Source organism: Staurois parvus, unplaced genomic scaffold (assembly GCF_062004578.1).
Source record: "Staurois parvus isolate SC_StPar_1 unplaced genomic scaffold, SC_StPar_1.0 ptg000218l, whole genome shotgun sequence".
In the NCBI taxonomy this organism is placed as follows: Eukaryota; Metazoa; Chordata; class Amphibia; order Anura; family Ranidae; genus Staurois; species Staurois parvus.
This window is the reverse complement of record NW_028318014.1, coordinates 6,705,490-6,721,868: the sequence shown is the minus strand read 5'-3', so window position 1 is coordinate 6,721,868 and position 16,379 is coordinate 6,705,490.

Genomic DNA, 16,379 nt, shown 5'->3' with positions numbered 1-16,379 from the left:
AAGAGCTCCTAAGAGACCTATTCAGTTAGTGGTTTCAAATGGGTACAAAATATAATTCCAAACCCTACCCCCTTACTTGTCTCAAGCAAACCAAAATCTGCCCAAGATTAGTCAGATTTACAACCTACCCTGAACCATCTCTTGTATCAGTCAGTGCTAGTTTTGGTCCCTCTGGAGGACAGGTTCAAAGAGTTCTAGGCAAACCTGGTACCAAATCCCAGCAGGGATATTCATCCTATCCTGGACCTAAACAAGTACCTTTGCTTTCACAAGTTTTGCATGGGATTCGCAGTGTCAGTTATTGCCTCTCTGAGACGAAGGGAATTCCTGGCATCAGTGCACATTCAAGATACCTACCTCCTAGCACACCTTCTCACCCTCTTAAGAACTCAGGGCATCCAGGTTCCAAAACATCCATTTTCTGAATGTTTCATCTCCCTTAAAACTGTTTTCAAGCGTCCACATGACTATCTATAGTCCTCAGACTTTACATTGAATAATCAACTTCCAAAAGTCTTCCAGCCTTACGTGCAATTAAACTATTTACACCTTGATGTAGACATTGCCCAGACAAGGATTTTCCATCCACCAAACAAACCTCTCTCTAAGGTCTCATGCTCTTAAGATAAAAAATGAATCTCTCTGTGAGATTTTCCGTGACAGTTCTAGGCCTCATGGTTGTCTCATTCAAAGCTGTTTCTTTTGCTTAGTTACATTTAAGGTCCCTCCAACACAACATTCTGTTGTTCTGGAACAAACACTCTCCATCTCTTGACTTCCCTATGCTTTTCTCCAGCCAAGCAAAGAACTTTTCTGGAGCTTGATGAATTATCAGCCCAGTATTAAAAAAAGGAAAGTCCTTCATCGAAAGTGGTAACAGATGTCAGCCTTACAGTCTGGAGAGATGTGTTTAGGGAACATGGTCACCCAGAGAAGCAAAGCTCCCCATCAACATCTTATAGCTCAGAGCAATAAAATTGGCTCTGCATCACTGGACCCCCCTTCTCCAGGGACACCCAGTCAGGGTGCAGTGCCACAATCATGGCCTATATCAATCACCAGAGGGGACCAGAACTAGACAGCCTTGAAGGAAGTAAGTCTGATTATCTCCTCAATGGAGAAGCATGGCCCAGCAATGTCTGCTGTTCACATCCCAGGAGTGCACAATTTTAAGGCAGAGTTTCTGAGCCATCATTGCTTGGACCAAGGGGAATGGCCCCTCTATTCTGACATCTTTAATCTCCTATGTCATAATTAGGGGACCCCAGATGTTTACATTCTGGTCTCCAGGTTCAACAACATGTTGCCCCTATGTGTGGCCAAGACCAAGCAATCTTGAGTACTGGCATCCTATACTCTGGTAATCCCATGGGTGCAGTTCAGGTTAATATATGTCTTCCTTTCAGTGCGGACTCTTCCTCAACTACTCCACAAGATAAGGAAATGGTGACTTGCAATGCACCAAACTAGTCCAGAAGAACCTGGTACACAGGTATAATCAATCTATTTGGATACAACCCCTGGCCTCTCCCAAACAGACCAGACATCCTTTAAAAAAAACCCCTAAACCATCCTTCTCAGTCATTGGCTTTAATGATAATGCTGTTGAAGCTGTCTTGAAAGACAGGCATATATTTGACTCTGTTGTTCCTACATTAGCTAAGGCCAGAAAACAGAAAGATCTACTGCTGTACCTGGAGATCCTTTTTCACCTGTTGTGAATTCAGGCATTTCAGTCCCAGAGACTACTTGGTACCTCATTCTATTTTTTATGCAGTCAGGATTTAACCAAAGCTTGGCTTTAAGTACTCTTTAATGCACACGTTTCTGCCCTGTCCATCCTATTCCAAAAGCCTTCATCTTCTCTCTCTCCTAACCTTCAACTGCAAATAATTTGACTAGGGGCTTCATCCAAGGTGACATACAGATTAAACCCCTAATAAAGCACCCTATGGTTCTCTGGGATCTCAATATGGTCCTCTCTGCCCTGCAGAAACCACCCTTTGAATAGGGAACTCCCTTTGGGTGATCTCTCCTGTAAAGTGGCCTTCTTGGTTGTTATAACATCTGCCAGACTGTTTCACTGTTAGTTGCCCTTTCTTGTAAGGAACCCTTCATAATCCTTCACAGGGACAAAGTAGTCTTAAGTCCAAAGCTTACTTTTCTCCCTTGTCAGGGCTGCCAGAGTTTATCTGAAAGCCACTGATGTGATATGACAACCACACTCGCTTTTTTCCTGCCAACTGGGTAACCCTGCTTCCAAGCCCACTACTGTCAGGTGGATAAGACAGCTCATTGTCAAAGCCTATACTCAAAAGGGTATGGTACTTCCTGTACCTTTACATGCTCACTACACAAAACTGATGCAGGTTTCCTGGTTTTTCCACCATCAGGCATCTGTTGCCCAACTTTGTAGGGTCACCACCAGATCACTCTACCAGGTGCATGTCAAGGCCTCTGTAGATGCAGCTTTCTGCCACAAGGTTGTTTCAATGCACTCTAGATTGGGTGTTTTCTGTTTGATTGGGCATGGTTATTTATTTTCACTTACACTGTTTATTAATTTTGGAACCTAAAAAATCACATTTTATGATTTTTTTTTTCTTGGTTGGCGTATGTTCAATTGTGATTGGGTTGTGGTGCCAAGACATACCAATCATCTCAACCAGATAGTTCTTACCATGAGGTATATCAAGCTACATTCAGCTGACACTGGCAAACAGGCTGATGGAACACCCCCTTTATGACCCCTCACACTCCCATCTAACCTCATTTTTGTATCCTTAGTTGATGGACCTCTTCACTCTACTGAGAATAGCTTCAACTGAAGCTTTTGGATCAGCTTTCTCCTCAGCTGGGCCTTGGGGGACCATGCCTAGACCTTGCTAGATTTAAGTCACAGGGCCATTCTGTTCAGCTGCTAAGGGCAAAGGATCCTGCATGGATGCTCTCCTTGGCACTTAATGCCTCATATTGCATATGCACAGGTTGCTATAGAGGACCAGGGCAGGGGGTCTGCCAGCAGAAGAACCCTGCTCCTGAAAACACCTCTGGGATATTGCCCACCATGGAGGTTGAACCCAAGATGGGGTCGGACTCTCCTGTATTTCTACCTACATCCAAGGCATCTGCCAGCTGTAAGTGCAGGGTGGAAGTTTTTTTAAACATTCTTTGTCCATGGTGCCTAGTTGTAAGCCTTGCTGGGAAAGGAGCTTTGTTGCCACTACTGGCAGTATTTGTGCTGGGGACCTAGAGCACCATAAATTTTGAATTTGGAGCAATTTTCCTTTTCAGGCGTGGGTCAGCTGTACTACCTGGGCATACAGCAGCCTGCAGTGTATGGCACTAGAGGCCTTCCCCTCCCTATTCACAGCAGCAAAGGTCATATGTACGCCCAGGGACATTTTGTACAATTAATTGCAGATCTAAAGTACAAGGGAAAGGGATCAGATGGCCTAACTAGTTCAGAGTTAGCCCATGGCTCCAAGGTAAGGGGAGGTTTATCTCCACAGCATCCTAGTACCCTCTTATCGGATTGTCCCCAGTCTGATTCCCTACCTTCCTCTGGGCATTCTTCTGGGCCATTGATACTGGGAGTTACAAGCATACCTTTCAGCCCCCCTCCAAATCAGTGCTTAACTTTTCCCTTGAGGCAGACATGCTGCTAGGGGGGGTCGAAGATGAGGAAGATCCTTCCTCTTCTTTGGAGGAAGTGGATCTGGATGAGATGGCTTTGGCTGAAATTGAATCCAAATTTAAGGATATCATAGCTTTCTATATTGATGCTCTATGCTAAGCATTGTAGCACTCCGAGTCTGCTTGCCTCAAGGTCTCCAGTATGAGAAATTTCTGAAACCTGCTTACACTTTCCCAATCCACTTTTTCACCAAACTTATCCTATATGGGAACTAGACTCAAAACGCCTTGCATAGCAATGTCCAATTTAAGAAAAAGTAGACAGTGCTGGCTGCTAAAGTGGACAGTCCTTGTAATAGAATGGAACATCTCTTGCATTAACAGGACCCTCACAGCCCCATAAAGATCCTGTGTTCAAGGATCCCAGAGGACAAAAGGCTAGAGGCCCTCCTTGAGGCCCTTTACAGTATAGCAGGCCCCACCATGCAACCTGCAGTTGCTTCTATGGCAGTCTGTCAGAGTGTTGCTGTCTGGACTAAGCACATGTCCCAGGATCATAGTCCAATCCTAAGAGATGCTTTAGTCCATAGTCTAACATCTTATCTCTTACATGTGGTCCTGCACTACTGCATGAACAGCGTGGTGGATTTGCTTTGCAAGATCTCCTGCATGAGTCTTCTCTCCATTCACATGAGCAGAATACCTTGGCTTAAAATGCTGGTCAGTGCATATCCCATGTAAAAATGCCTTTTGTGGCTACCTTTTGAAGTTGAAGGTCTGTTTAGTCCATTCTTAGATATGTGTATCAAGGAGGTCACAGGAGTAAGATAACTCTCCTACACCAGAAAGAAAAGTCCAAGCCTTCTACTAGTAAGTCTGAAGCTCAGGGTTTGAGAGACAGGGTTATCTCTTTCATAACCCTGTCTCTCAAAACCTAAGCTTCAACAGTCATACCGTTAAGGCAAGTGACCCTGAAGAAAGATGGTAAATCAGTCCATGTCCCAGGACTCCTTCCCAGCCTACCAGGTTGACATCTATTGTGAGGAGCTTCAAAAAGACCAGCACAACTTCCCTGATTGCAGAGTCAAATTCCTGAGCCACCAGACAGAGGACAATCTAATCTTCAGTGCCAAACAAATTATTCTGGCCAATGACTTGATTGACTAGTCTCACTATCAGAGAATGTTGCATTTATGGAGGTCTGGAGTGAAAATGGGACAACCCCAAAGGAGACTGCCATCAGGCCCAAAACTGTCATGCAGAGTCAGACAATTTCTGGACTGGAGATCCCAAATTTGAGAGAAACACTTTGTTCTGAGCTGTCAATTCCAGCAACAATTTTGAAGGAGAACGGTCCATGTGAACTGCTTTAAATGTCTGGACCATTTAAAGCAAATCATTTTGCAGAGCCCCCACATTGTCCAACACAGCCCAAAACAACTGTTCACTCAACAGAAGCTCATCTAATTATCCTACAATGGGGATGCCATGAGAGCACAATACAGGTAATACTGGGGCCAGCTTGGCGCTTACACAAGGTGGCCAACAGAGGCCGAAGGCAAGACTCCAAACTGGTAGTATAGGGGTTCAACATAAAAGAGTAGGTAACACTGATGGAAAAATAGGAACATGTACTGTAGGTACGTGTCCTTGTTGTCCACAGAAGCCTGAAAGTTTCTTTGGTGCACGGAGGAAAAGCCAGACCTATTGCCTTGACTTTGCCAAACCATGGCTGACTGGTCAAAATTCTCCTAAAGGGAGATCTCACAGCTGTTGAAGTTTGATCCAATGATTATAGTACTTGTGATGCACATGGTTGCAGCTTGAAATTTCAGTGGTGTTAATTTGCTTCCCGACTTACTTCTAGCAAGAGACTCATGTCTATACACATGCTTAGGACACCTTGGGCAAAATTTTGGACGGTGGCATTCATGGATAAGAAGCATTTGATCTGCATAGCCTGCAGGGGAAAGTGGCTCTTCAGGTTTACTTATGATACCCTGTGAAAATCTCTGCTGGTGGCAAAAACACCTATCTTCCTCAGTGGAAGAAGCCTAAGTATCAGACTGCAACATCTCCCTCTTTAAATGTTCAGAAATGTCTTTAAAGAGTTTGGATTGTGGTCCCAGGAGTCTGAGCCAGAGGTCCACCTGTGGATGCACCCAGAACACTGTATTGTCCGATGTTCTCTGGATCAAAGGCAAAAGCTTACTGGGTGCCAAAAACCCTCCACCTCCCAAAGAGTACTTACTGATTACTGAAACCTGAACTGAAACCTTACAAACCTTACTGAAACCTTACAAGCCCCTGTTTGTTTGTTTTTTTAAGACAACATGGGTGGAAGGCTGAAGGTAACCTGGGGGTTGCAACCCCATTGGCTAGGAATGGTGAAATTGCCCCCTGCCTGTGACATCAATCCCAGAATAGCACAAGGATATTGAGGATCTGTTATTTTTTGTGCATGCGCTATCTTTTAATTAGAGCTGTGTCATCCAGTACAGCTAGGGAGAAGGGGACGAGAAAATTGAATGTGGAAATATTTCCCAAATATAGCCCATAGTAAAAAAGAAAGAGGAGGGCCCCCTTGTGGCTTGTCGAATGTATGCACTATAAAGCAAGGTCAAACTACAGGAATACATCTAACTGCCCACACAAAATGGCCAGTCAACCACAGTTGCTTGTGTAGCAAATACCACGTACATAGCCACAGTACCAAACTGAGGAAGCTAAAACTCAGAAGCATGCTAGGTATTCACAACAGTTAGTTGCAGGGACAGAAAAAGGGCCTCAGGTCTGGACTGATAACTCCATAAGGAATTACCAGGCATACTTGCCGGACCTGAGTAGCAGAGTCCTGGAACTGGAATGCATATGGATAATCACTGCCACATGCAGAACTGTCACAGAGAAAACACCAGTATAGATACTGGACAATGAACCAGTACTGCTTGGCTAACTGGAGAACTGCTCAGGGTTTCCATATCCAGCCTAAATCTTCCAGTAGCAGTAGATGACTGGAAAAACTTCAAGAAATGCTACTCCTCCTGCTGACACCAATGATGGTGTAATATTCCTCCCACTGACACCAATAATAGGACACTATTCCTCTCACTGATACGAACGATGCGGAAGTGTCCCTAGCATTGGCACAGCGACGAGGCACTATTCTTCCCACTGACACACAATATTTTTTACTTTTTTCTATAAACAAATCCAGTGTAAAAATCAAATTTCATCATAAGTTTAGGCCAAAATGTTTTCTGCTACATGTCTTTGCTAAAAAAAAAAATCCCAATGTGTGTAAATTAATTGGTTTACGTGAAAGTTATATCGTCTACAAGTGGCGGTATATACTGGAATTTTTTTTATATAGATACACTAGTAATGGTGGCAATCAGCGACTTATAGCGGGACTTTGTTTTATCTTTTAATGTGACAACACTGAAGAAATGACACTTTGCTACAATGTAAGGTAAAGAGTGTACACCTTGTATAACAGTGTAAATTTGCTGTCCCCTCAAAATAACTCAGCACACAGCCATTAATGTCTAAAGTGCTGGCAACAAAAGTGAGTACACCCTTAAGTGAAAATGTCCAAATTGGGCCCAATTAGCCATTTTCCCTCCCCTGTGTCATGTGACTCGTTAGTGTTACAAGGTCTCAGGTGTGAATGGGGAGCAGGTGTGTTACATTTCGTGTTATCGCTCTTACTCTCTCATACTGGTCACTGGAAGTTCAACATGGCACCTCATGGCAAAGAACTCTCTGAGGATCTGAAAAAAGGAATTGTTGCTCTACATAAAGATGGTCTAGGCTATAAGAAGATTGCAAGACCCTGAAACTGAGCTGCAGCAGGTTGGCCAAGACCATACATCGGTTTATCAGGACAGGTTCCACTCAGAACAGGCCTCGCCATGGTCAACCAAAGAAGTTGAGTGCACGTGCTCAGCATCATATCCAGAGGTTGTCTTTGGGAAATAGACGTATGAGTGCTGCCAGCATTTCTGCATAGGTTGAAGGGGTGGGGGGTCAGCCTATCAGTGCTCAGACTATACGCCACACACTGCATCAAATTGGTCTGCATGGCTGTCATCCAAGAAGGAAGCCTCTTCTAAAGATGATGCACAAGAAAGCCCGCAAACAGTTTGCTGAAGACAAGCAGACTAAGGACATGGATTACTGGAACCATGTCCTGTGGTCCGATGAGACCAAGATAAATGTATTTGGTTCAGATGGTGTCAAGCATGTGTGGCGGCAACTAGGTGAGACGTACAAAGACAAGTGTGTCTTGCCTACAGTCAAGCATGGTGGTGGGAGTGCCATGGTCTGGGACTGCATGAATGTTGCTGGCACTGGGGAGCTAGAGTTCATTGAGGGAACCATGAATGCCAACTTGTACTGTGACATACTGAAGCAGAGCATGATCCCCTCCCTTTGGAGACTGGGCCGCAGGGCAGCATTCCAACATAACGACCCCAAACACACCTCCAAATCGACCACTGCCTTGCTAAAGAAGCTGAGGGTAAAGGTGATGGACTGGCCAACCATGTCTCCAGACTTAAACCCTATTGAGCATCTGTGGGGCATCCTCAAATGGATCTCTAACATCCACCAGCTCCATGATGTTGTCATGGAGGAGTTTAAGAGGACTCCAGTGCCAACCTGTGAAGCTCTGGTGAACTCCATGCCCAAGAGGATTAAGGCAGTACTGGAAAATAATGGTGGCCACACAAAAAATTTATACTTTTGGCCCAATTTGGACATTTTCACTTAGGGGTGTACTCACTTTTGTTGCCAGCGGTTTAGACATTAATGGCTGTGTGTTGACTTATTTTGAGGGGACAGAAAATTTACACTGTTATACAAGCTGTACATTCACTACTGTACATCATAGCAAAGTGTAATTTCTTCAGTGTTGTCACATGAAAAGATATAATAACATATTTACAAAAATGTAAGGGGTGTACTCACTTCTGTGAGATACTGTATGTGTGCTGTGTGTGTTTTACTATGTGCGCATGCTGCTTTGTATTGCTCTGCTATGCAGAGCAATACAAAGCAGCATGCTGGTGCTGATAGAGGAGAGATCTGTGTTGTTTACATACAGACTTCTCCCCTGTCAGTATTCCTCGGCAATCTCCAGGTGGCGACAGGGAATCTCTGGCCGGGACTCGGTGATCGACCACTGTAGCCACCAACGGCAGCACAGGTAGAGCGGTGCTCAAGTAGAAGGTGCTTGTATGTATAAAGCAAATGCATCACACATGTGAGGTATCACTATGAATATCAGAGTGATTGAGTTAATTCTAGGCCCAAAACTCACAGTTAACTCTAAATTGATAACCTGTAAAGACCTTTAAAGCCTCACCTATGGACAGTTTTGGGCACCATAGTATTTCTCTGCTTATGAGCACACACAGTTTTGAGGCTTGTCATGTTTGGTATCTATTTACTTGATGCAACCATATGTTTTATGAAACAATTGGATGTTATATTGTAAAAGTGTGCAATAAAATTCATTTTAGTATAGTTTTTCTTAAAAACACACATTTGTTTAAACAGCTGTCCAAATATCATGCAAAAATAAACATTTGCAAATGCCACCATTTTATTTTACAAGACCTCTGCTTTCAGAAAATATGTAATCGTTTTGGGTTTCTAAGTGAGTTTCTAGCAAAAAAATGCTGATTTTAATATGTCTGAAAAATTAAATTATTGTCCTTGAAACGAGGCAGTTAAACACATAAACAATGTTTCGTGATACTCCTATATTTAGGGTATATAAAACATGGTCACATGCACTGGCCCCCAAAACTGAGACTAACCCTCCCCCCCTTTACCTGAATCATATCTTACGCCAGGTTGTTGTTTTTAATTCCATAACGATGTGTATGGCTGTCTGCACAGCTGCTTCATCAGTTTACAGGGTTCTATGAATGAAAACACTACAAGTCCCATCTTTCACTGCAGCAGAATAACTAAGCAGAGACATCACCAGATTCATCATTCAGAACTTCCTCCAGCCCCATAAAAGAAGGTCTGTACCTCCATACAGACCTGAAGCTGGGGGTAAACAATGCAAGGGTCTTTGTACAGCACCCGGATTGCACTGATCATAATCGCAATTCTCTGCAGGTCTGAATTCTAAAATGTAATAAATGCACATTTTTTTACTTTATTATTATTGGTAGGTTTATTACATTTTTTTCAAAAGGTGGGCTATGCATTTATTATACATTAAAACACTCCTATTTCTGAACAAATCATTTGAAATAAAATATAACAGCCCACTGTTCTATGTTATAAAGGAAGCTAAAGCAATTACTCTTCTGTGTGATTATAGTGCAGGAAGTCTATTGCATATTGCAATAAATCTCATCACCACCCCTGGAAAATCATTTTGCTATTTTATATGAACCGACTTCTGATACGTGTATTATTCTTTTTAATACAATTGTCAGTTGGCTTCTATTTATGCACACTAACTTTTAGTATAGTGGTTTGAGAAACGAGTTTAAGCAGCATTGGGGGTGCGAATACTACTTGGCTACTACAGTTTTCTTATTATTATGTATGAGGTGAGAAATGCCTGGGGTTTTTGTAAGTGAATGCGATGGATGACCAGAGGCAGTGCCTAAGGTGTTGTGACCACTGCAAGAGTCAAAGTGCCTAAGGTATAACACAAAGTTGTATAATTGAGTTGATATTGTAATATGGCAGCACTGCAACACAAGGTTAAAGCTGAACTCCAGAATAAAGAAATATTGTCTAAATACAAGACTCGTGTATTCTTACTTGGATCTTGGTGCTTTGTTTATTCCTTCCAGATCTATGCAGTAAACCTGCGTGAAACTTTAGAGGAGCTTCCTGTAACAAAGACCGGTCACTGCTGCTCTCTCTCCTTGTTTAGGGTGACTGGTCTTGTCTCCACCCCCTCCTGTAGTTTTCTACAGGCAATCCATAGTGGGTGATACTGCTGGGCCCCTCCCACAGCTTTGCTCTCTGCAAAGGCTATGTGCAGCACAGTGATGATGTCACAACTGCTTTTACAAGGCAATAACTAGTTTTACAATGGAATTTGGTGCACGCAGAGTGGATTTATATCCTTCGTATCTTTTGATGAATGCATTTAAATTAAAGTTTTTGTGCTCAGAGTTCACCTTAAAACACATTTTAAAAGCAGTCTAATCTGAAGACTTACAATAACACAAAAGTGCATTTATTCACAAAGTCAGAATGTATGCAGTATTTTAATTATCATACATTATTTATTCTTTTTAACCCTTTTACTGCCAGGTTTGTCTCTGGGGGTTTTACAAACACTCCCGGTGGCTGCAGCTGAGTGTGTGGATATCTGACAAGCTGTCAGATGGAAATGACTGTGCATTTGCCAAATTGCTTCCAAACATCCCCAGTAAAGGCCGCCCCAGATGCCACCTGGTAGAGGGGAGGGAGCCGAACCGACATCCATCCATTTTTCTTTCCTTGCTGATCTGGAAGCAAAATGTAAAAAAACATCACTTCTGGGTTGCTCTGTCACTTTCCCCAGCCTGTATGGCTGGGAAAGAATGTAATGCAGTGTGATCTGCCCTGCACTAGATTCATTGGAGGACAGGTGAGACATCAGGGGTGTTTTAGACCACTGGTACCTTATTAAAGAGAACCTGTCACCAAAAAATCATCACATACGAGCGTAAATGCACATATTGGGGGCACCTGTGCAGGAAACGTTGATTGCGATACACATGTTACATATTACCACACACACCAGTGTAACAGCAATAATTCTAACACCAGAACTCCTTGGTAACTCTAAACTGAGGACCTGTAGGGGCTCTTAAAGCGTCACCTATGGAACATGTAGGGTACTGAAGTTTATCACCATTTCACAGGCAAAGTTGACCAGTTAGGTATCTATTTACTTGGCACCAACTCATCTTTCATATTTTTTTGTTATATTTCTTTTGGAGGTATTTTGTGTGTATGTAGAGTAAAATGAATTCACAAAGCTTGCCATATAGGTTTTTCTCCTAAAAATACAGCTATCTTCTGGCGAGTAAAAAAAGGGAGCCCTTCCAGCTGGAGATGCATTACTGATGAGAAAAAAATAAATAATTATTATTATTTTCATGTAAAAGAAATAAAAAATTGTACAGCAATGGGCCATTTAAAAGGACATTTTTTATTAAGCTGTGAATGTGTCATTCACCAAACCTTTGCAGGTTGCAAAGCATTCCCTGTAATTTAAAACACATGCACAAGGAAGGTACACCTGTAATGAATATTTGTTGAATGACATATTCACTTCTTTACAAATACACCCTGAATTTCCAAAATTTAACAGTCTGATGCAATAAATGATCATAGGATACAATAACGTTTAATATCATGCAGATTTATGGGTTGATGCTAGTATGTAAAATAGAAATGTGTCTTTCTATTACAATCAATTAACCCTTGGTAGTAAAGCTTGTGACAGAAAAATTCTGAATGGTTTTCATGAAATATATTATTTGCATAACATATTTACATTTAAATTAATTCCTGCCATGGTTTAATTTGCCCAAGGAGGATGTAAGACAAATGATGACAGGATTCTGTAGCCAGTGAAAAGCACACACAAAAAAAGCTGGGAGGAGAACCTGGTCATCATATGATCTGTCAGTCACATGGCCTGCTGTCCCACAATCACTGAGCTCTCTCCATTGAGCACAAGGTGGGCCTTCATCGTTTACACACTATGGCCCAATTTTAATAAGTAAAATAGGCCATGGTGCCCACAATGACCAGTGATGCATACTGGAGAGCAATGGTGGTATGCTGTCTTAACCAATTTAATTATTTTTGTAATCTAAACCTAGTTGAAATTGCTACACAATTGCCCAGTTTATGTGCTGCACAATTCGCAATACATGCAGCAGTATTTTTTCAAATGTATTAAACCAGCAGTAAACCTGTGCTTTTGACATTACAATAATGCTGGCCATAGCACACTTGGCAATTTTAGTGACAGGTTTGGAGCTTTCAACAATCTGCCCCTATGGTTTCACTGCCTTGCTATATAAAAATCCAGTAAAGTGGTGATACAATTCTGTATTGTATTGATTGGCATAGCTTCCAGATGCATGAAAGTCAAAGGAGAACCTCTAAGGTTGACTCAAGTGAGTGATATAGTCTGGGAATATTATTAAGAAGATGTGCATCTTGTGTTTTTTGTTTATTTATTTATTTTTATTTCAAAAAAACATAGGAGAAAGGAAAAAGAAAGCACTATGGAACACAAGATGTTAGAACAGCAAAATGTTGGTGGGAGGAGAGATTAATTGTAGGGGTAATCTTCCCCTGTGGCATTCTATGCCTATGTAATATATAATAACAGGTCCGCAGTATCAGAATTAAATCAATTTAGAGTTGAAATATATAGACCAAGGGCTTAGTAAGCTTAAAGTGTTACTAAACCCACAACAGTAAAATCAGTCTATAACTATATGAAATAAGATAAGTGAGTGCTAAATAATCACAAGCAGCCAATGCACTGAAAAGGCAAACTAAAAAACCTAAAAAATGATCAAAGAAAAAACGGTGCGGCGCTAGAACCACAAGTGGATACAGTCTATATACCCATATATAAAATGCACAAATCACATATACGTGATAAATAAAGTGACAAAAGTGCAAATACACAGTAATATGCATCAAAAGTGTAATGGGTGATATTAGTAAGCACTCCATAGTGCCAGATATCTATTCACATTCGTAGTCTTAAAAGTTCAAAAAGGTGCTTAAATGTGAAGATCCATCTGAAAAGATCTCAGGTAGGTGCTCTATATATCGTCCAGGTGATGTGCCGTGAATATGTTAAGATTGCGCACTCACCAGATGCGCAACTGTAATGTGCATATATATATATATATATATAAAGTTGTCTGCCAGAGGTCCCCTTAAGGATAAGATCAGCCTGGTCTGGTCAGAGAGAGATGTATATCCCCTTCCCCTGGGTGGTCTGCAGCACCTCAAGCCGTCCTCCAAAGTGGGCTCTGTATTGGTATCCGCTCACAAGGAATCAAAAAGAGGGAAGCCCATAGTGCAGTATATCCAAAGTATACTTATTGAGTAAAGTATAGATGACAAGAAAGCATAAACACTGACCATATGTGATTCTAAGATGGCCACCGGACCTCCACGTGGTCGTGGCGGCGTGACGTCACTGCGCACGGCTCCACGACGCATTTCGTGCTAAAGCACTTATTCATGAGCATACAAGCTTTAGCACAAAATGCGTTGAGGAAGAGCCGTGCACAGTCACTCCGCCGCGACCACATGGAGGTCCGGAGGCCATCTTAGAATCATATATGGTAAGTGTTTATGCTTTCTTGTCATCTATATTTTAAGACTACGAATCTGAATAGATATCTGGCACTAGTGATTGCTCACTAATATCACCCGTTACACTTTTGATGCATATTACTGTGTATTTGCACTTTTGCCACTTTATTTATCATGTATATTTGATTTGTGGGTATATATAAGACTGTATCTACTTGTGGTTCTAGCGCCGCACCTTTTTGTCTTTGAGTAAAATCAGTCTGTATATGCAGTAAAGCATGCTTGTTATACTCACTGCGGAACCCAAGGAGTTAATCCTCTGCATTGTGTAAAATGGCTCTTTGATCCTGACCGCTCTGATCCTCCCCTTCTTCCAATGCCCCCCCTCTTATCTCCTGATATGACATATCATGTGAACACACTCTGCACATGTTTAGTTTGGTGCGTATTGCTAGAGAGTTTTTTTTTTCTTGGGAGAGTGCATTTGATCAGCACAGGGCCAATCAGCACTGTCCTGACAGAGGTCATGGGTTTTGCATCTTCCTAGAACAGAAAGAAAACTTCTCCTGCATACTGTAATCAGTACTCTGCTGAACACTGATGAAATCACAAAACTGCTCTAACTGCTGATGAGAAAAGGTATTTAGCAGTTTATATTTACTAAAATAATTGCATTTCCATGTTGTGTGTAATGTGGGAGACCAGATATGGTGAATGCAGGGTCCTGGGTTTAGTAACACTTTAAGGAAGAAAATTAGCATAAGCAGCAGGTGAGAACATATTTCAATTTCTGGTAATCCCCAGGTTGATCATATATTGTGAAATTTGTTGGTTGCATTGTGGTCATTTTCCACAAGTTGTCCATTAAATCATTGAGTAAATCTACCCACTCAACCAAAATAGGCATCTGAGAAACTTCTAGTGCAGCGGTCACTAAATAGTGTACCGCAGTCTGTGAACAGCCCCAGGAGTGCTGCCGCTCGGACTGCCAGCCCGCAATGACAGATCCGCCGCTGAGCAGGGTAGTTGTCACGGCAACATGACATCACGTGTGCGCCCCGCCCCTTTCTGCTCACTGTCTCTTCGGCTCCCGGTCCCTGCCTGTACACAAGTGTCCAGCAAGGATCCCGACACAGCTCCTGTCTGCCCTCAAGGTAGTGTGTAGTCTTACAGGGGCACTCTGATGGGCACATTGAATGTTAATGGAAACTCTGATGAGCACATAGAATGTGCCCATCAGAGTGCCCCTTAACATAACATGTGCCCATCAGAGTGCCCCTTAATATAAATGTGCCCATCAGAGTGCCCCTTAACATAAAATGTGCTAATCAGAGTGCCCCTTAATATAAATGTGCCCATCAGAGTGCCCCTTAACATATAATGTACCCATCAGCACGCCCCTTATTTTATGTTAAGGGGCACTCTGATGGGCACATTTCATGTTAAGGGTATCTCTTATGAGCACATTTCATGTTAAGGGGCACTCTGATGGTATATTTTATGTTAAGGGAAACTCTGACGGGCACATTTTATATTAAGGGGGCACAAATGGGCACATACTGTGGAAAGGGACACTCTGATGGGCACATGTGATGGAAAGGGGCACTCTGTTGAAGAATATGATGTAAAGGGGCACTCTGATAGGGAAATTTGATAGAAAGGGGTACTTTGAGTGTAAGGGGCCACTCTGACGGGAATACCTGATGTAAGGTGGCAATGTGATGGGAATACCTGATGTAAAGAGGCACTCTGATGGGGACAACTGATGTAAAGGAGCACTCTGATGGGCACACCTGATGTGATGGGAATACTTGATGTAAAGTTGAACTCTGATGGCAACACCTAATGTTAGGTGGCACACTGATGGGAACACCCTATTTGGACCTCGGCCAGAAGAATATTTTAGTGAAAGGATCTCCTTGAATTTTAATTCAATACCCCTGTTCTAGTGTCTAGGAACTTCTTGTAACAGATCGAGGAGCAAAAATCGTAGGGGATTCCTGGCTGAGAAGACAAATTGTAGGAGTATTTTAAGAAACATCAGTTTAGGATCAACAATATTTTCTTGGTAGACATCATGATGGCATTCCCAGCAGATGTGATGATAAGAGCCAGTCGCTTGTTCAGACTGCCAAAAAGAGTGAGAAGGGTGGATTGATTTAAGTCTGGAAGTCATCAAGAACCACCTTGGTAATTTTTTTAAATTAATTTCTTGACATTTACCTGGTAGATATTTGTCTGCAAGTACAAAAGCCTTGTCCCATTCTATTTACCTAACGGATAAGCCTAATTCTGTTTTCCTTTTATTTGCATAGGCTGGAAGTTGAGATGATGACTTAAATGTTGATGTGGGGGAACAGAGGTCACATTCAAATCATCCAAATATTCATCAGTGATTAATGGACACCAGAGCGTAG